The sequence below is a fragment of the Pleurodeles waltl genome, chromosome 11 (assembly GCF_031143425.1).
Source record: "Pleurodeles waltl isolate 20211129_DDA chromosome 11, aPleWal1.hap1.20221129, whole genome shotgun sequence".
Classification (NCBI taxonomy): domain Eukaryota; kingdom Metazoa; phylum Chordata; class Amphibia; order Caudata; family Salamandridae; genus Pleurodeles; species Pleurodeles waltl.
In genome coordinates, this window is record NC_090450.1 from 282,102,887 (window position 1) to 282,124,784 (window position 21,898).

Consider the following 21,898-nt stretch of genomic DNA (forward strand, 5'->3'; position numbering starts at 1 on the left):
TTTCCTTTTTAACTCAGTCTTTTTGTCTGTCTTGAAGAGAGGTTGTGTTGTTTGGAGCAGAGATTTGGAGTTCTGCTGGAGTGGTGTGTTGTGTAGTGTTGTGTTCCTGCACCATTCATTGCATCATATTGGTGTTTAATTTTAGTCTTTTTGTACTTTTTGGTCATTGTATTGTGAGGTGTTTTTCATTGGGGTAGTTAGGTAGTTGGGGTTAGGTCAGGCTTTATTTTTTGGGGGGAGTTTACAGTGCTGTGGGAGAGTAAGATTTCAGGGAAGGTGAGGGTCCATAACTTTACTGATGACCAGGTGGGGGGATTGATTTGGATGGTCATGCAGAGAGCTGCGCTGAGGCACGACCTTGTCCCATATGAATAGCATATTCAAGGTGGAGAGGACTGTCCGGCAACTAAAACATCGGTGGGCAGACATAACTGCACACAAGAGTGACCTGCTGGACTTCCTTGGCATTGAGGTCGGTGAAACTGTTGGTGAGTACAAAATGTTTCTGGTTGACTTCTGTTGTGCTAATGCGAGTTCATGTCTGCATGGCCTAAGCCAAAATTAACAAAATGAAGCATGAGGGCAGGCTACTGGGTATTGTCTAATAAAAAAATTATGCATCCATGAAGAGGTCAGTGAAGCACCATACTGCAGGTGAATGGTACATCCCTCACCTAATTCCCAGTATTTTATACATGTTTTTATGACACAAGTATGATGTGCAGAAATGTTAGCACAACTGTGTGATGGTTTTATGGAGAAACTCTCACACAAAGATATTTCCTTGTCCACTAAGGGAATGATAGATGTTGTTTGTTTCACAGTTATGTACATGTGATGTTAAAAGTGAACCAGAGATAACACAAATCATGCCTGAGTGTGTCCTTTCAGGCATGTATGTGCAGAGTGACATGATGATTGCCTATGATCTAAAAATGATGCACTGATGAGTCATCTACAACATGTGGGAAATGTGACTGAGACATGAATATATTTGTATTGTCCCTCCACATATGTTGATATGTAACGCTGGCCTACCAGTGTATGTCACAAATACATCTCAATTGGCCTTTTAGAGTAATCACCAACAAAAGTCTCCTATGTACAGGTAGAAAATCTGTGAGATGTGCAATATGTAACCATGCTGTTGATTGGTCAAAATTCACATTGCAATGTGACATTTTCAGTCTAAGGCCCTCATTACAACATTGGCGGTAAATGCCACCTACTGCCACTCTGATGGCCGCCAACATACTGTGACCACGGCGGTATACCGTTACGGGTATTATGACCCACACAGAGAAATCCGCCACTATACAGACACCCACACAAGACCGCCAGCCCGAAGGTCAGTGATAAACTGGCAGTACCAAAACCCACACCATTACGCCAACAGAAATACACCCACAGCATCATGACCCACGAATCACTGCGGTGGTCATTCAACCGCGGTAAACCATTGGAGGTACACACTGCTGCGCTCAAAATACACACACACTAATAAAACTACACCACATCGGACAATTCAAACTACACACACCTGACACACAAACACATACCACACCCACACACCCAATCCAATATAAAACACACGCCCACAATACCCACAACCCCTTACAACGAAAAAAATATTGCCAACTGAGCGAGAGACAAGCCAGGAGCACCCACTGAATCTGAGCCACATAACACCATCACCCATACACCATCCACGCACCTCACAGCACACACCCCAACACATCACCCCACACACCCTCACGCATACCACTCACACTACACCAATGGGACCAAAAAGACACCCCACGTTCTCAGAGGAGGAGCTAAGGGTCATGGTGGAGGAAATAATCCGGGTACAGTCACAGCTATTCGGATCGCAGGTGCAGAAGACGTCCATTGCTAGGTAGATGCAGCTATTGCGAAGAGTCGTCGGCAGGGTCAACGCCGTGGGACAGCACCCCATAACAAGAGATGACATCAGAAAGAGGTGGAACGACCTACAGCGGAAGGTGCGTTCCGTGGTAGCAATAAACCATATAGCTGTACAGAGGACTGACCCTCACCTCCTCCCCCACAACTAACAACATGGGAGGAGCAAGTCTTGGTGATCATGCATCCTGAGGGCCACACAGGAGTAGCAGGAGGACTGCACTCTGGTAAGTCAAATCTTTACTAATATATCCCCTACACACTACCTGCATGCCATCACAGACTCCTACCCCTACCCTCACCCCATCACTCCACCACCTCCCACATACCCTACCATCACAACCCACCCATCCCAATATCAAGCCCTGCATGCAACACCAATGCATGGACACCCATCACAGACCTGCATGGACACCCATTACCACAGCATGCACACTAGTGACAATCACTTAGCCAAACCAAGCACAACTCACATAAGCCAAAGTTGCCTTGCTAATAACAACCATAGAGGGAAACATATCCATGCACAAGATGACACACACAGATACAATAACACTGCATTTATGTCCCGACAGGACCCCCCACTCAACGTCACCGGAGAGGAGGTGCCAGCTACATGTAGTCCCTCACTGGAGAGGCCCACTGTGATGACAGCAGCTCTGCACGCCTGGATCAGGATAACCAACCTGGCTCATCCGGGACCTCTGGACAGTCGGGTCCCCTGCCACAGTCCCAACCCACCACAGAGCCTCCCCCTCAGGAAAAACCAGCACAGCACCCACCCAGTGGGCCCAGGCCACTGTCCCCAGGACACGTCAATCAGCAGTGTGTCCACCACTACAGAGACCCCAGGCAACCCCACAAACACAGGATGATCAGAGACCTGGGGTCAGTGGCAGTGGGCACACGGTTCAGGGGACAGAGGCACAGGACAACAGGGAAACTGGTAGGACTGCTGTGCGACAGGGGGAGGACAGGCCCAGGAAACCCACTCTCCAGGAGGCCCTCAGCAACATCCTGGGAGCATATCACCATTCCCAGGAGACCATGGGCCTGATACTGTACATGTTGCAGGAGACGCAGCAGCTGCAGGATGGACAGTACCTAGGGGTCAGGAATTACCTCAAAAACATCTACACAATCCTGTCACCATTGCAGTTTTGTTGGGCGACATGACCAACACCATAAGGGTGGCAGTGGCACACCAACGGGCCCCTGACACTAGCCAAACTGATGAACAGCCTTCCACCTCCGCTAGTGGACAGGAGGCCCCGCCACAGGACCAACAGGCCACCAGCACCCCACCCCCTGCAGAAGGAGAACCACCCCGCAAACGGTCTCTGCGATCCAGGCAGAAGACAGAGAACATTGCCAAGACCCCCGCCAGGAAATAAGACTCTCCTGATTGTCACCCTTCTTTCCCACTCTGTCACTCTGTCCACCTTGAAATGCCATTGTTCCCCTTCCTATGCCCCCTTGGACAATGCATCTTTTAGACAAATAGACCTGACTGTACCCTGGACATTCCTCCACCATCACCCCAGCCCATTGCACATTCCCCTCTACATATGAGCACATAAATAAACACCCTTGGAACAAATACTATTCTGGAGTCTGTCAAATGTTTCAAATATGTATTACTTCTACATAATCAAAGCATTGCAAGTCAAATGTGTAGGAAAGAACCATCTTGCCTGGCATGTTACCCCCATTTTTACTTGTGTGTCAGTTTGTTTTTGCCTGTGTCACTGGGATCCTGCTAGCCAGGACCCCAGTGCTCATAGTTTGTGGCCTATATGTGTTCCCTGTGTGGTGCCCAACTGTATCACTGAGGCTCTGCTAACCAGAACCTCAGTGTTTATGCTCTCTCTGCTTTCAAAATTGTCACTGCAGGCTAGTGACCATTTTCACCAATTCTGATTGGCTCACTGGAACGCACTTATAATTCCCTAGTATATGGTACCCAGGGACCCAGGGTATTGGGGTTCCAGGAAATCCCTATGGGCTGCAGCATTTCTTTTGCCAACAATAGGGAGCTCAGACAATTCTTACACAGGACTGCCACTGCAGCCTGAGTGAAATAACGTCCTCTTATTTCACAGCCATTTTACACTGCACTTAAGTAACTTATAAGTCACCTATATGTCTAACCCTCACTTAGTGAAGGTTAGGTGGAAAGTTACTTAGTGTATGGGAACCCTGGTACTAGCCAAGGTGCCCCCGATTTGTTCAGGGCAATTTTCCCAGACTTTGTGAGTGCAGGGAAACCATTACACTTGTGCACTACATATAGGTCAATACTTATATATAGCTTCACAATGGTAACTCCGAAGTCGGCCATGTAACATGTCTAAGTTCATGGAATTGTCCCCCCAAGCCAAATCTGGTATTGGGGTGCCAATCCCATGCATCCCTGAGGCTCCAACATGGACCCCGGGTACTGCCAAACTAGCTCTCTGGGGTTTTCTCTGCAGATCCCGCTGCTGCCAACCCTCAGGCAGGTTTCTGCCCTCCTGGGGTCTGGGCAGCCCAGTCCCAGGAAGGCAGAACAAAGGATTTCCTCTGAGAGTGGGTGTTACACCCTCTCCCTTTGGAAAAAGGTGTTAAAGGATGGGGAGGAGTAGCCTCCCCCAGCCTCTGGAAATGCTTTGAAGGGCACTAATGGTGCCCTCCTTGCACAAGCCAGTCTACACCGGTTCAGTGATCCCCCAGCCCCTGCTATGGTGCGAAACTGGACAAAGGATAGGGGCGTGACCACTACCCTGCCCATCACCACCCCAGGGGTGGTGCCAGAGCTCCTCCAGTGTGTCCCAGACCTCTGCCTTCTTGAATGCAGAGGTGTGAGGGCAGAATGGAGACCTCTGAGTGGCCAGTGCCAGCAGGTAACGTCAGAGACCCCTCCTGATAGGCTCTTACCTGGTTAAGTAGCCAATCCTCCTCTGAGGGCTATTTAGGGTCTCTCCTGTGTTTTCCTCTTCAGATAACAAATGCAAGAGCTCACCAGAGTTCCTCTGCATCTCTCTCTTTGACTTCTGCCAAGGATTGACCGCTGACTGCTCCAGGAGGCCTGCAAAACAGCAACAAAGTAGCAAGAAGACTACCAGCAACATTGTAGCGCCTAATCCTGCCGCCTTTTTTCGACTGTTTCCTGGTGGTGCATGCTCTGAGGGCTGTCTGCCTTCACCCTGCACTGGAAGCCAAGAAGAAATCTCCTGTGGGTCGACGGAATCTTCCCTCTGCTAACGCAGACTCCAAACTTCTGCATCACCGGTCCTCTGGGTCCCCTCTCATCTTGACGAGCGTGGTCCCTGGAATACAGGAGCTGGATCCAAGTAACCCCGTCAGTCCAGTGGTCGCTCTGTCCAAATTTGGTGGAGGTAAGTCCTTGCCTCCCCATGCAAGGTAATCCTGTGTACTGCGTGATCTGCAGCTGCTAGGTCTTCTCTGCACTTTTGCAAGGATTCCTTTGGGCACAGCACAGCCCAGGTCCCCAGCACTCTGTCCTTCATTGCTCAACTTGCTGAGTAGACCACCGGCTTCATGGGACCCTCTTTTGCTGTGTTGAGATGACCGTCTTGCTCAGATTTCTTGAACACCTTTTGAAGTGATTCTGCAGATGCTGCCTGCCTCTGCGTGGGCTCTCTTTGTTGCAGAGTGCCACCTCTGTCTCCTCCTCCAAGGTGCGACCTTCTGGTCCTTCCTGGGCCCTGGCAACACCCATTATCTTTAACCATGACTCTTGCAGCTAGCAAGGCTTGTTTGCGGTCTTTCTGTGTGGAAACAACTTTGCATCCTCCAGCATGCCGTAGGACATCTTCTGAGCAAAGGAGAAGTTCCTGGCACCTTCCGTTGTTGCAGAATCTTTGGCTTCTTCCACAGGAGGCAGCCCTTTTGCACCTTCATCCGGGGTTTAGTGGGCTCCTGCCCCCCCTGGACACTTGCGTGACTCTTGGACTTGGTCTCTTTCTTTTACAGGTCCTCAGGTCCAGGAATCCATCTTCAGTGCTTTGCAGTCAGTTGTTGCCTTTGCAGAATCCCCTATCTCGACTTTACTGTCTTTCTGGAGTAGTAGGGTAACTTTACTCCTACTTTTCAGGGTCTTGGGGTGGGGTATCTTGGACACCTTTAGTGTTTTCTTACACTTCCAGCGACCCTCTACACACTACACTAGGCCTGGGGTCCATTTGTGGTTCGCATTCCACTTTTGGAGTATATGGTTTGTGTTGCCCCTAGGCCTATTGTCCCCTATTGCATTCTATTGTGTTCTACAGTGTTTGCACTACTCTTCTAACTGTTTACTTACCTGATTTTGGTTTGTGTGTATATTTGTGTATTTTTCTTACCTCCTAAGGGAGTATATCCTCTGAGATACTTTTGGCATGTTGTCACTAAAATAAAGTAACTTTATTTTTAGTAACTCTGAGTATTGTCTTTCTTATGATATAGTGCTATGTGATATAAGTGGTATAGTAGGAGCTTTGCATGTCTCCTAGTTCAGCCTAAGCTGCTCTGCTATAGCTACTGCTATCAGCCTAAGCTGCTAGAACACTACTAATCTACTAATAAGGGATAACTGGACCTGACACAAGGTGTAAGTACCATCAGGTACCCACTATAAGCCAGGCCAGCCTCCTACAAAATGTACAGTCATATCTACTTTGAAATGACCTTTGGTGGGCAGCAGTACACATAGCAAGAGACAGAATGGGCCACAATGATCTGAAAATAGAGATGCCAAGGGGTACAGTAAGTGGCCATAGACATAGGGAAATCAGGCTGCCATGTACAATGTCCAACAGATAACTGATAAGTTAAGTTATGTTGAGGTGTCTTACCTGTGTGTCAGTGGAAGTACTGCAGTATTATGTTGCTTCTGTTATCAACATATTCTGCCTCCTCTTCTTCAATGTCCACATGCTCCATGCTGCCACATGTCCATCTCTAGCATCATCCTCCTGCAGAAAATGCACCTGGCGTCTCAGTGCCACGTTGTGCAACATACAACGATGATCTGGCACACGTTCTTGGGTGATTAGTACAGGGATCCACCTGTCAGATGGAGGGACCGGAACCCGGCCTTCGGGAGGCAGAAGGTCCTTTCAAGAAGCCGCCTTGTAGGCCCATGTGCCTCATTGTAATGTTCCTCTGCCCTTGTCCTGGCATTCCTCACTGGGGTCAGTAGCCTTGAGAGGTTGGGGTAACCAGAGTCACCTGCAAATATCAAGGGACAAGTGTTAGACACATACTAACCATTAGGGACAACCCCATACCCAGACACCAACTTATACTGTGTGGGGACCTTGGGCTCACCTATTAGCCACACCCGGTGCCTCTGGAGTTGTGCCATCACATATGGGATGCTGCTATTTCTCAAGATAAAGGCGTCATGCACAGATCCAGGGTATTTGACATTCACATGGGAGATGTACTGGTCCGCCAAACACACCATCTGCACATTCATAGAGTGATAGCTTTTTCTATTCCAGAACACTTGTTCATTTCTCCGGGAGGGGACAAATGCCACATGTGTACCATCAATGGCATCAATGGTGCTGGGGATATGTCCCAGGGCATAAAAGTCAGCTTTCACTGTGGTCAAATCCTCCACCTGGGGGAATACAATGTAGCTGCTCATGTGTTTCAGCAGGGCAGACAACACTCTAGTCAACATGTTGAGATCATTGGCTGAGACGTCCCTGATGCCATGGCCACTGTTGTTTGAAAGGAACCACTTGCCAGGAAATGGAGCACTGACAGGACCTTCACTAGAGGGGGGATACCTGTGGGCTGGCGGATAGCTGACATCAGGTCTGGCTCCAATTGGGCACACAGTTCTTGGATTGTGGCACGATCAAATCTGAATGTTATGATAATGTGTCTGTCCTCCATTGTCTTTACACTGGAGGATGCTGCCATCTCATTCAGCCTCCGCGGTTGAAGCCTATGGAAGAAAACGGTGAGCAGAGGGTCATATTCACACATCTATTGCACAAATGATGAATTTCTTCCTTTACAGAACCAGTGTGTGAATCCGACAATCAGTTTCTGTGCAAATGTCTACTGTGAGGCAGTTAGGTGCCATGGCCTGTGCCCCCCTGAAATGGAGGCTGTCTGACCTCTGCGGAGGGACAGGAGGAAATGAGGTAATTTCGCTGGCGCTGTGTGCCATCGCTGTAGGCGGTCGATGACCGCTGCGCAACTCAGCATTGGTTACCAATGGGCCCTATGGGTTCCAGGAGCCAATGGCAATGTACGCCGGCGGTGACGGTATGCACCGCTGCGGACGTCACCGCCATTTTCTCTCTGTTCACTCATTTGCTACCTGACCTTCAACAGGAGAGGACCTACACTGCAAGTGCTGCTGTGACCTGTGTCTGGAAGCGACAATGGCTCATGTGTCAGGGGAAAGGGCCCCTTCCTTCACTGCGGAGGAACTGGAGAAACTGGTGGATGGGGTCCTACCCTAGTACACGTTACTCTACGGTCCTCCAGACAAACAGGTACACTATGAGCATGATGCGTGCGCCATGAATGTATGGATTGCTGTGTGTAAGCCAAATTGTGGGGGGGGGGCTGAGGTGTCAAGGCCAGAGTGCAGCATGTAAGGTGGTCAATGTATGTGCGTCTGGGGATGGGAGGGACCCATCAGAAAAAGGGTATTTGGCATGCCATCGCCAAGGAGGTGCAGACCCCGGGGGGCTTTGACAGAAGGAGCACCCGCTGCCGCAAAAGGTGGGAGGACCTGCGTCACTGGGCAAAGAAGACGGCGGAGGCCCATCTAGGGCTGGCCTCCCAACGAAGAAGTGGTGCCCGTTGCACCATGACCCCCCTGATGTTCCGCATCCTGGCGGTGGCCTGTCCGGAGTTGGATGGCCGCTTGAAGGCATCACAGCAGCCCCAAGGGAGTGAGTACAGATACTGAATCCAGACTTTGCAGGCTCTAAGAGTTACCTGGGTGGGGGATGTGGGCTATGCGTGCCCCTAGGCCAGGACGAAGATGGCAGGGTAGGTCCCTTTTTGGGTAGGCTCTGAAGCACTCCTACCCCAATAGTGTTAGTGGGCATCTACTACTGGGCAGGGTCATGTGGGTTTCAGGTGTGCAGCTAATGGCATTAGGCATTGCACCCCATGGGCTGGTGACTATCTTAGTAACTGGTAGTGCATGGCCTAGGACATAGGGCTGCTCCCTGTTTGTTGTGTAGGCCAACGGTGGTGTTGTTGCTGGCATTGACCATGTTTATTCTCTGTCCCTCCCCCCCTTTTTGCTTTGTGCCCTGTCCTTGTGTGCATTAGCATCATCTGTCAGAGGAGCAGAGGCACCGGCGATGGAGGGACCTGCATTCCACATGCGCCTGGATTCCGAATCCACGGTGGGTGAGGGCACCAGTGGGACGAAGGGCGAGGGGAGCACCATGACGGGGACAGGAGGGGAGACCACAGACAGCGACTCCTCCTCTGATGGAAGCTCCCTGGTGGTGGCGGACACTTCTGTGGCCACCACAACAACAGGTACAGCCGCCACCCGCGTACCAGCACCGCCCTCCCAGCGGCCCCTCATTATGTTTCCTGTGCCACTCACAGAGGCTCAAAGGGGCACCTATCAGCCCAGCGAGTGTGCTAACAATCCCTGCAAAGGACAAAACCATTCCACCACCTGCCAAGGTGAACAAGGGGCCAGCATGCAGAAAGGACATGGAGCAGGAATCTCCCAGCAAGGTCTCCTCAAAAACACCAGTTGCCAGAGCCAAGGTCACACCACCATCTGCCAAGGTGAGGAAGGGGCAGAAAACACCAGGCAAGGCACTTCAGCTGTCATAGGCTGCTGGTCAAGACCAATTGGCTACCAGCACAACCCCCAGCCCTGCCACCTGCACCGCGGCCAGCAGCCCCGCCGCAAGCACCGCCACCTGCCCTGACGCTAGCACCACGACTGTCAGCAGCAGCAGCCCCAGTGGGCAGCCGTCTGAGGCTGCCAGAGAAGGGCTGGAGCCTCCCTCCACCACTGATAGCACCGGCACCTGCACCATGGCCAGCACCGCCATATGCACCGCCATATGCACCGCCGCCAGCACCACCGCAGGCCCCTCCGCAAGCACCGCCATCTGGCCCGCTGACAGAAGGGCCACTACCAGCAGCAGCAACCCCAATGGGCAGCCATCCGAGGCTGCAGGAGAAGGGCTGGAGCCTCCCACCGCCTGTGGCAGCACCCACACCAGCACCGGCACTACCACAAGTTTGCAGCCTTTGCCGCAGCAGGACAGAGTCTAACCCTGCCTACAAGGACTCTCATACCACCTGTTCAGTGTGAATCTTGTGCTTCAGGCACTCACGTGAGGGAATGTGAACAGCCACACCCCAAGTGTTTCTTCACTGGGCACAGTGCCACCTCCAGAACCAGTTAGATATGCATTGGCAGGATGAAGCAGACTGGGCACAAAGCCCCCACCAGAACTAGTGGAGAAAGGTATCCACTCACCCCCTCCTTGGCAGGATGAAGCAGACTGGGCACAAGGCCCCCTCCAGAACCAGTGGAGATATGCATCCACTCACCCAATCCTTGGCAGGATGATGCAGACTGGGCACAAAGCCCCCTCCAGAACCAGTGGAGAAAGGAATCCACTCACCACCTCCCTGGCAGGATTAAGCAGACTGGGCACAAAGCCCCCTCCAGAACCAGTGGAGAAAGGCACCCACTCACCCCCTCCTTGGCAGGATGAAGCAGACTGGGCACAAAGCCCCCTCCAGAATCAGTGGAGAAAGGCATCCACTTAAACCTCCTTAGCAGGATGAAGCAGACTGGGCACAAAGCCCCCCCCCCCAGAACCAGTGGAGAAAGGCATCCACTCACCCCATCCGTGGCAGGATGAAGCAGACTGAGCACAAAGCCCCCTCCAGAACCAGTGGAGAAAGGCATCCACTCACCCCGTCCTTGGCAAGATGAAGCAGACTGGGCACAAACCCCCCTCCAGAACCAGTGGAGAAAGGCCCACTCACCCCTTCCTTGGTAGGATGAGGCAGACTGGGCACAAGGCCCCCTCCAGAACCAGTGGAGATATGCATCCACTCACCCTATCCTTTGCAGGATGAAGCAGACTGGGCGCAAAGCCCCCTCCAGAACCAGTGGAGAAAGGCATCCACTCACCCCTTCCTTGGAAGGATGAAGCAGACTGGGCCCAAGGCCCCCTCCAGAACCAGTGGAGAAAGGCATCCACCCACCCCCTCCTTGGCAGGATAAAGCAGACTGAGCACAAAGCCCCCTCTAGAACCAGAGCACCCACCTACCCCCTCCTTGGCAGGATGAAGCAGACTGGGCATAAGGCCCCTTCCAGAACCAGTGGAGAAAGGCATCCACCCACCCCCTCCTTGTCAGGATGAAGCAGACTGAGCACAAAGCCCCCTCCAGAACCAGTGGAGAAAGGCATCCACTCATCCCTTCCTTGGCAGGATGAAGCAGACTGCGCCCAAGGCCCCCTCCAGAACCAGTGGAGATATGCATCCACTCACCTTATCCTTGACAGGATGAAGCAGACTGGGCACAAAGCCCCCTCCAGAACCAGTGGAGAAAGGAATCCACTCAGCACCTCCTTGGCAAGATGAAGCAGACTGAGCACAAAGCCCCCTCCAGAACCAGTGGAGAAAGGCACCCACCCACCCCCTCCTTGGCAGGATGAAGCAGACTGGGCACAAAGCCACCTTCAGAACCAGTGGAGAAAGGCATCCACTCACCCCCTCTTTAGCAGGATGAAGCAGACCGGGCACAAAGCCCCTCCAGAACCAGTGGAGAAAGGCATCCACTCACCCTATCCGTGGCAGGATGAAGCGGACTGGGCATAAGGCCCCCTCCAGAACCAGTGGAGAAAGGCATCCACCCACCCCCTCCTTGGCAGGATGAAGCAGACTGAGCACAAAGCCCCCTTCAGAACCGGTTGAGAAAGGCATCCACTCACCCCCTCTTTAGCAGGATGAAGCAGACCGGGCACAAAGCCCCTCCAGAACCAGTGGAGAAAGGCATCCACTCACCCTATCCGTAGCAGGATGAAGCGGACTGGGCATAAGGCCCCCTACAGAACTAGTAGAGAAAGGCATCCACCCACCCCCTCCTTGGCAGGATGAAGCAGACCGGGCACAAAGCCCCTCCAGAACCAGTGGAGAAAGGCATCCACTCACCCTATCCGTAGCAGGATGAAGCGGACTGGGCATAAGGCCCCCTACAGAACCAGTGGAGAAAGGCATCCACCCACCACCTCCTTGGCAGGATAAAGCAGACTGAGCACAAAGCCCTCTCCAGAACCAGTGGAGAAAGCATCCGCTCACCCTATCCGTGGCAGGATGAACCAGACTGGGCACACGGCCCCCTCCAGAACCAGTGGAGAAAGGCATCCACCCACCCCCTCCTTGGCAGGATGAAGCAGACCGGGCACAAAGCCCTTCCAGAACCAGTGGAGAAAGGCATCCACTCACCCTATCCGTAGCAGGATGAAGCGGACTGGGCATAAGGCCCCCTACAGAACCAGTGTAGAAAGGCATCCACCCACCCCCTCCTTGGCAGGATAAAGCAGACTGAGCACAAAGCCCTCTCCAGAACCAGTGGAGAAAGGCATCCACTCACCCTATCCGTGGCAGGATGAACCAGACTGGGCACAAGGCCCCCTCCAGAACCAGTGGAGAAAGGCATCCACCCACCCCCTCCTTGGCAGGATGAAGCAGACTGAGCACAAATCCCCTCCAGAACCAGTGGAGAAAGGCATCCACTCACCCCGTCCTTGGCAAGATGAAGCAGACTGGGCACAAACCCCCCTCCAGACTCAGTCGAGAAAGGCCCACTCACCCCCTCCTTGGCAGGATGAGGCAGATTGGGCACAAGGCCCCCTCCAGAACCAGTGGAGATATGCATCCACTCACTCTATCCTTTGCAGGATGAAGCAGACTGGGCGCAAAGCCCCCTCCAGAACCAGTGGAGAAAGGAATCCACTCACCCCTTCCTTGGCAGGATGAAGCAGACTGGGCCCAAGGCCCCCTCCAGAACCAGTGGAGAAAGGCATCCACCCACCCCCTCCTTGTCAGGATGAAGCAGACTGAGCACAAAGCCCCCTCCAGAACCAGTGGAGAAAGGCATCCACTCATCCCTTCCTTGGCAGGATGAAGCAGACTGAGCACAAAGCCCCCTTCAGAACCGGTTGAGAAAGGCATCCACTCACCCCCTCTTTAGCAGGATGAAGCAGTCCGGGCACAAAGCCCCTCCAGAACCAGTGGAGAAAGGCATCCACTCACCCCCTCCTTCACAGGTTGAAGCAGACTGGGCACAAAGCCCCCTCCAGAACCAGTTGAGATATGCACCCACTCACCCCCTCCTTGGCAGGATGAAGCAGACTGGGCACAAATCCCCATTCAGAACCAGTGGAGAAAGGCATCCACTCACCCTATCTGTGGCAGGATGAAGCAGACTGGGCACAAGGCCCCCTCCAGAACCAGTGGAGAAAGGCATCCACCCACCCCCTCCTTGGCAGGATGAAGCAGACTTAGCCCAAAGCCCCCTCCAGAACCAGTGGAGAAAACATCCGCTCAGCCCCTCCTTGGCAGGATGAAGCAGACTGAGCACAAAGCCCCCTCCAGAACCAGTGGAGAAAGGCATCCACACATCCCTTTCTTGGCAGGTTGAAGCAGACTGGGCCCAAGGCCCCCTCCAGAACCAGTGAAGATATGCATCCACTCACCTTATCCTTGGCAGGATGAAGCAGACTGGGCACAAAGCCCCCTCCAGAACCAGTGAAGAAAGGAATCCACTCACCACCTCCTTGGCAAGATGAAGCAGACTGGGCACAAAGCCCCCTCCAGAACCAGTGGAGAAAGGCACACACCCACCCCCTCCTTGGCAGGATGAAGCAGACTGAGCACAAAGCCCCCTTCAGAACCAGTGGAGAAAGGCATCCACTCACCCCCTCTTTAGCAGGATGAAGCAGACCGGGCACAAAGCCCCTCCAGAACCAGTGAAGAAAGGCATCCACTCACCCTATCCGTAGCAGGATGAAGCGGACTGGGCATAAGGCCCCCTACAGAACCAGTGGAGAAAGGCATCCACCCACCCCCTCTTTGGCAGGATAAAGCAGACTGAGCACAAAGCCCTCTCCAGAACCAGTGGAGAAAGCATCCGCTCACCCCCTCCTTGGCAGGATGAAGCAGACTGAGCACAAAGCCCCCTCCAGAACCAGTGGAGAAAGGCATCCACTCACTCCTTCCTTGGCAGGATGAAGCAGACTGGGCGTAAGGCCCCCTCCACAACCAGTGGAGATATGCATCCACTCACCCTATCCTTTGCAGGATGAAGCAGACTGGGCACAAAGCCCCCTCCAGAACCAGTGGAGAAAGGCATCCACTCACTCCCTCCTTCGCAGGTTGAAGCAGACTGGGCACAAAGCCCCCTCCAGAACCAGTTGAGATATTCACCCATTAACCCCCTCCTTGGCAGGATGAAGCAGACTGGGCACAAAGCCCCATTCAGAACCAGTGGAGAAAGGCATCCACTCACCCTATCTGTGGCAGGATGAAGCAGACTGGGCACAAGGCCCCCTCCAAAACCAGTGGAGAAAGGCATCCACCCACCCCCTCCTTGGCAGGATGAAGCAGACTGAGCACAAAGCCCCCTTCAGAACCGGTTGAGAAAGGCATCCACTCACCCCCTCTTTAGCAGGATGAAGCAGACCGGGCACAAAGCCCCTTCAGAACCAGTGGAGAAAGGCATCCATTCACCCTATCCGTAGCAGGATGAAGCGGACTGGGCATAAGGCCCCCTACAGAACCAGTGGAGAAAGGCATCCACCCACCCCCTCCTTGGCAGGATAAAGCAGACTGAGCACAAAGCCCTCTCCAGAACCAGTGGAGAAAGCATCCGCTCACCCTATCCGTGGCAGGATGAACCAGACTGGGCACAAGGCCCCCTCCAGAACCAGTGGAGAAAGGCATCCACCCACCCCCTCCTTGGCAGGATGAAGCAGACCGGGCACAAAGCCCCTCCAGAACCAGTGGAGAAAGGCATCCACTCACCCTATCCGTAGCAGGATGAAGCGGACTGGGCATAAGGCCCCCTACAGAACCAGTGGAGGAAGGCATCCACCCACCCCCTCCTTGGCAGGATAAAGCAGACTGAGCACAAAGCCCTCTCCAGAACCAGTGGAGAAAGCATCAGCTCACCCCTTCCTTGGCAGGATGATGCAGACAGGGCATATGTCCCCCTCCAGAACCAGTGGAGATATGCATCCACTCACCCTATCCTAGGCAGGATGAAGCAGACTGGGCACAAAGCCCCCTCCAGAACCAGTGGAGAAAGGCATCCACTCATCCCCTCCTTCTCAGGTTGAAGCAGACTGGGCACAAAGCCCCCTCCAGAACCACTGGAGATATGCACCCACTCACCCCCTCCTTGGCAGGATGAAGCAGACTGGGCACATAGCCCCCTTCAGAACCAGTGGAGAAAGGCATACACTCACCCTTTCTGTGGCAGGATGAAGCAGACTGGGCACAAGGCCCCCTCCAGAACCAGTGGAGAAAGGCATCCACCCACCCCCTCCTTGGCAGGATGAAGCACACTGGGTACAAGGCCCCCTCCAGGACCAGTGGAGTAGACATCCACTAGAGAGACTGTGACTTTGCACTCCCAAGGCCCAAGCAGTGGGCAAACCAGCCACTTGAGAGACTGTGGCTTTGCACTCCCCAGGACCAAGCAGTGGGCAAACCAGCCACTTGAGAGACTGTGGCCTTGCACTCCCCAGGACCAAGCAGTGGGCAAACCAGCCACTTGAGAGACTTTGGCCTTGCACTCCCCATGACCAAGCAGTGGGCAAACCACCCACTTGAGAGACTGTGGCTTTGCACTCCCCAGGACCAAACAGTGGGCAAACCAGCCACTTGAGAGACTGTGGCCTTGCACTCCCCATGACCAAGCAGTGGGCAAACCAGCCACTTGAGAGACTGTGGCCTTGCACTCCCCAGGACCAAGCATTGGGAAACCACTCACTTGAGAGACTGTGGCTTTGCACTCCCCAGGACCTGGCAGTGGGCAAACCACACACTTGAGAGACTGTGGCTTTGCACTCCACAGGACATCATTGTGGGCATGAAGCCCCCTCGAGGAGCAGTGGCGTTCTTCCATCTTCCGGCTGAGGTGCCCCCCTTCCTCGTCCCCCTGAGGTGCCTGTGCGTTTTCGACCTGATGCTCCTGCAGTGTTCTCTCCGTATTGAGGCAGGAGGCAGCGTTGGCCCATGATTTTTGGCCCTGTGGCCCACTGACATTTTGCGTGGACAATGCACAGCATTATGTTCATATTGTATATTTTTGTAAATACTGTTTCTCAAATGTTTACGTATATCTGCCTATTTCTAATATATCAATGATTTAACTCAATTCCTTTTGTCCTTGAGTACTTCCAGGGGGTCACGGTGTGTAAGTGTAATGTTGCTGCATGTGTTTGTGTGTGTGATGTTGGGGTTGTGGGTGGGGGTGTTGCGTGTTTCGTGTTATGTGTGTGTGTCACTTTCTTTTTCCTCACCCCTCCCCTATGTAGTAGGTGCAGCACTCAGCGTGGCCGTCGCCATCACCGTCGCCTTTCGTATTCCTGGTAGATGAGGAAGTAGACCAGCATGGGCAGGACCTGTAGCTCGGGCTCCATGGCGTCCTGGTTCTTCGTTGAGTGTCAAGAGGTGAGTGTTTTCCCTTCCAATTCCTGTTTCTATTGTGCTTTTTATGGCATTGGTACCACCCTGGAAAAGCTGGCGGATAGGCGGGTTGTGATGTTGTGGGCGGTACATTGTCTTCCGCCTGGCTGTTGGCGGTGACCGCCACAGTGTTTGTTGCTACTGTGTGTTAAAGTGGCTGGCTGTGTTAGCGGTTTCCGCCGTGGTCGTGATCTCATTTATTTTTACCACCGGCCTGTTGGCGGTATTACTGCTGCTTTAACACCGACCGCCAGGGTTATAATGAGGGCCTATGTTGAAGTATGGTGTGAAATGTGCTATGGCGATCTGTGATGCAATTCAACAATTGCCCATTTGCCATTACAGTTTTCATATGCAATACACGGATGTGGACTAATTTTTTACCCATGTGTTTAAGATGTGAATCCCATCTAAAATTGCACAAGTATCAACATGTACAGAAAGGGCCCTGAACATATGTCATTGTATTTGAGTTCCAATAACAGTGTTGACTGTTGTGAAATGTGCATGAAGTTTATTGTCATACATGTGTATGGACTTTGTGAATCTGTTGTTTGCTAAACATGTGACTGCACTGTGTGCCCCATGTACCACACGTCAACTCTGTTCATGATGAGATATTTCACCATGTGATTACTTCCCTCATTATGCTGTATAGTCGGCAATGAACAAAAATTCAGAAAAGCCCATGTCTCAACCACCACGGAGGTGTCATGCCCCATATTCAGTGTTGTGAGTCACTATATTGCCAACACATGTCATCCTCAGAGATCTGGAGCTGTGTGTTTGGGCTGAGGGATGTCCATACAACATTGCCTGAGGACATGCCATCATGTAAACATTCTCTGATAGTGGTGGTCCCTTGAGTGGCCATGATGTGATGCTAACAGCTTCACACCGTGTACAGCATTAGTCATTGCTGTACCAAATTCCCAGGGCAGAATAGGTATTTGAAATGTTTGCATCCACATATGAGATGGTGTCACTGACTGATGTAGTACCACATGCAATGAATGTGTCCTTAACTTGTATACAAAGTATGGTCAACATGGTGCTACACATAAAGCTACTCTTGGACTCTTCCTTCAGTTATGGCACAATTAACCTGGTACATAGTTGTGTGGATATTAGAATTGTGTCACTCTCCTCTGTGTGACATGAGTAACTGTTGTTCCCATATATCATCAATTTCATATGTATCACATGTATTCTCCATGTACCAATGTTGTCAGACACTATCCTTGCCATAGCAGGCACAAACTGTTGTGGGCTTACATATTAAGTATCACTCCCAGCTCAGATGGGTTTTGTACATGCAATCAGAGCAGTGGTCTATGATGCATAAATGAGGGACAGAGATGACCAATCCAACATGATGAGAATCACATACCATGGTCACATGGATGATGTGTATGACAATAGTAGCCAATTGTGTCATGGTCCTTAGAAGGTGTTCCGGGATGGTGATTTGGCAATGTACGACAGTGAATAGCTGTGACACCTTGCAGAAGTCCCATTTTGGGAAGGTTGAAGATGGGTCAATTTCTATGAACCTTGCCAATAAGGGCAACATTAGAAAATGTGCATGTCAATGTGAGGGGTTGTCAGATGGTGTTTTCAATGCATGCCTGTTTGTCATTTGCCTAAAATACAGTTGCCTGACATGTACTATTTATCATGCAGCAGCCAACATGGCCCCTGATGAAAAAATACATTTTTCCTGACGTGGTGAAAGCTATTGCCACATCAAGCAGTCCCAAGGCGTAGAGGGGTATGGAGCCTTTCTATGAAAGGGGAAAGGCTTCAGGAACCTAGAGGGCAATCCTGCATCAGGGACCTACAAGGGAAGATGCTGCTTCCACCACCCACCCAGCAGGCATATCAGCTACAGCAGACATTGCTGGACCTTCAGGAGCAGGACCATCGTCTGGACCCAGGCCACCTTCTGTTCAGCCAGCACCTGCAGGATTCCAGCCAGGGCAGCACTATGTGGAGCCACCCTCTGTACAGGAACTGAGAAGTGAACTGGCCAATCAAAAATATGGAATTGCTAGAGTGGAACATCAACTCGATCAGATGTTGGCTTTTGTAAGGCAAATGCAGGCCAACCAAAGGAAGCATCGAGGTGGACATTTTGCACTTTGGACAATTCTTAACTTCCCCTTGTTCAGACTTTATTTATCATAGGTGGAGTTATTAGATAGGTTAAGATAGTTTAGTGAACATAGTGTAGTTAGTGTTAGGACATAGTTGAATCATGGTAGGGGTTGGGTTTGGTGGTGATAAGTGCTATAGTTGGGGGGGGAGGAGTGATGTTTTAGGTCTCTGTTATATATAATTTAAAAAAATAAACATTTTAAAAAAATACAAGAAATATATCTTTGTGTAGCCTTTATGTGTAGTTAGTTAATGTTTAGCTGTATCCACTGTTGTCCTTGTCAATGGATGTATTTAAAGGGGGTGGGGGTTGATGTTTAATTGTGGTATCTGATGTTTAGAATAGGTTAAGATTAGCTAAGGTAGTTGTAGTGATAAGGTAGGATACATTAGTGTAGGATAGCATAGTTTAGTTAGGTCATTTAGTTCTTGTTTATTTAGATGTGAACATATAGTTGAATACATCTTGTTGAACCATAAAGCTTGCTCTCCATCATGTCGATTGTCTAGGTGATAGTTTGTCTCCACAGGTCATGTAAGACACATTCCAGTGACTTGAACAGCAGTACTTTGTGACATATGTGACAATATGTATCTCCTATGCTGAAGTTCCTGTCAGGTTGCCAATGGTGTACCGTCAGCCAAGCAAGACACATTTCTGCAAGGTACGTGGCACTGTTTGTGGATGGATACACATACTGACACAGGTAATCTCAATGCATATTAATGAGTCATAAAGTTATGTGACTTGCACTGTCAAAATCAAATTTGACAATGCAATACCCCTAAATATAGCTCTTGGTACAGAGTCACTCATGCCTGTCCCTCACATTCTCACACATGCATCATGTCTTTGTTGTATTGATGTTGTATTGTATCAACAAGACTTGTTTGGCCCAGCCTCTTGTGTTGTACTTGGTATTAAGCCTCAGGAATTATTTGATTCTCAAAATAGTTCTCAGTCACCCTAATCATGTTGCAGTCAGTATATGAGGCATTGTGCCAGACACAAAGACACCCATATCCCTTAGGAAGGTACTGAGTGGCACAATGCACAAACGCAACAATGCCATCATGTTTTGTGACAATACAGTGTTGATGGTTTTTTTCACCAATGTTCGAGTTGTTACTGTGGCACTTTGGGTGCCTCTAAGCCATACTTGACTTTTGGCTCTCCTGCAGCATGGTAATGCGGCAGAGTGGCATTCAATACGTGTTACTCTCGCCATAACCACTGCATCACATATCCAGTGATAGGTGTACCTGAGGCAATATGACATGAACTGACACATGCCCCGGGGTGGGGTTTGCATGGCACATTTCTGTTTTTAACAATTCTTGCTTCACAGATTAGCTTTTGCTATGTGTGCACAAATTCACAACACACATAAAAATGGCAAGTATACATTGGTGACTGTTAAAAATCTGTAAGGGACACATTCCTGGAGATATAACAACCTTTACCTGCAACACTGCCACACATTGCAGCTTGGTGCTAGGATTCCTGCTTTGGGACTAGGCTGTGGTTATTACACCTGCGCTACTGTGAGCATACAATTTGACATTGCTCTTTTCCATATGTCCCTACCCTGCGCTTTGGGAATGACACACCTCAGTGTAGGAACTTCACTTATATAAAAAATACAGCAACATTTTTTTGTACATATTCCCCTCATTGTATTAGCTTCAACACAAGCATTCAGATGTGATACAGATCATGTGTACAGTGCTTTTATTTACATGTGCTATTGCAAAATGTAGAGTCAGTACATTGCACAGGAGTTAGACCCCAACGGAGATCCCAATCCATCGGATGCCCAAACAGATTCCAGAGTTTAGGGAACATTTCATAAGACATGTAAGAGAGGAGTGCTTCAGTTAGGAGATGATCACATTGCCGTTGTCTAGGATGGTGTGCATTGAAAGTCCATAGGTCTGAATAGTCCACAGTGGGAGGGAGACGTGGGGTAGCAGATAGTTTTTGCAACACTGGAAAGGTGTGAAACACAGGGCCAAAGAGTAACTGTCCATTTCCCACAGATAGTAGCTACCGGGCTGTTTTACGAGTAAGAAATGTTTCTTACACATCTTCATTCTCTTATGTGTGCAGTGCCTCCTGTGCCAGGGATTGTGCTGGTGTTGAAGTTGAGGGAAGCACACACACATCAGGGGCAGAAGAAGTGGAATCATAGGTCTCAGTAGCTGTCATCTGTGGGAAGATATGAGGCATCACTGCAGCAAGGAGGAACTGCTGGCTCCTCAACACAGCAGAAACGTCACAGTTTTAGGAAGCCAAGTACTCTTTGATGGATACCAGCTTCTGCTCCACGGACTGTATGACAGTGTCCATTTCACCCAGCCTGTTCGCAACATCGCTGGCACCACTTTGGTATGGCATTTGTTCATGGCTCTGCCTCATGACACAAGAAATGTCAGCCAAGACTACTTCAGTCCACGCAGTGGGTGCCTCTAATGGCAGCAGAGTTGTCCCTATTAGGACTGAGGCCCCGATGTACTTCAACTACACTGCCCGCCATGGGCTCCATCCCCACCCACACATGTTGTGCCAGCTACCGTTGGACTCCTACTGTTTGACTTTGGAAAATGACGTCTGGATCCTGGGAGTCCAGGGCTCTGGGTGAGCTGGCAGGTGGTGTGTGTGTTCTATTGGGTGGGTCATCTAGAGACACCACAAAGCTGTGTGTCTTACGTGCAACCGAAGATGGTGTCCTGATGGAACCCAGGATCTGCTGGAGAGTGTCTGTAAGATGATTGGCAGTTGGTCATTTAGGTAATCTTGGAAATCCAGGACTGACAGCTGGGCAGGCGGTATGACTGCAGTGTCTGCAATGAGACAGAGATATGTCACTGTTGACCCGTACTAGCTATTCTGATTTGCCATTTGCTTGATAATCATTTTTGCCCAATTTTCATGCCACTGAGCCACACATCAAGTCCCTCATTCACGGGCACTTGTCTGCACACAGCACCACCTGGGCATGTATTTTGATGACCCTCTGTTAACACATTGTGCAAGTCCACATGTACAAATCACTTCACATCTCTCTTAAACATCTTTTCATTGGCATCTGCATATGACCCATTTCTT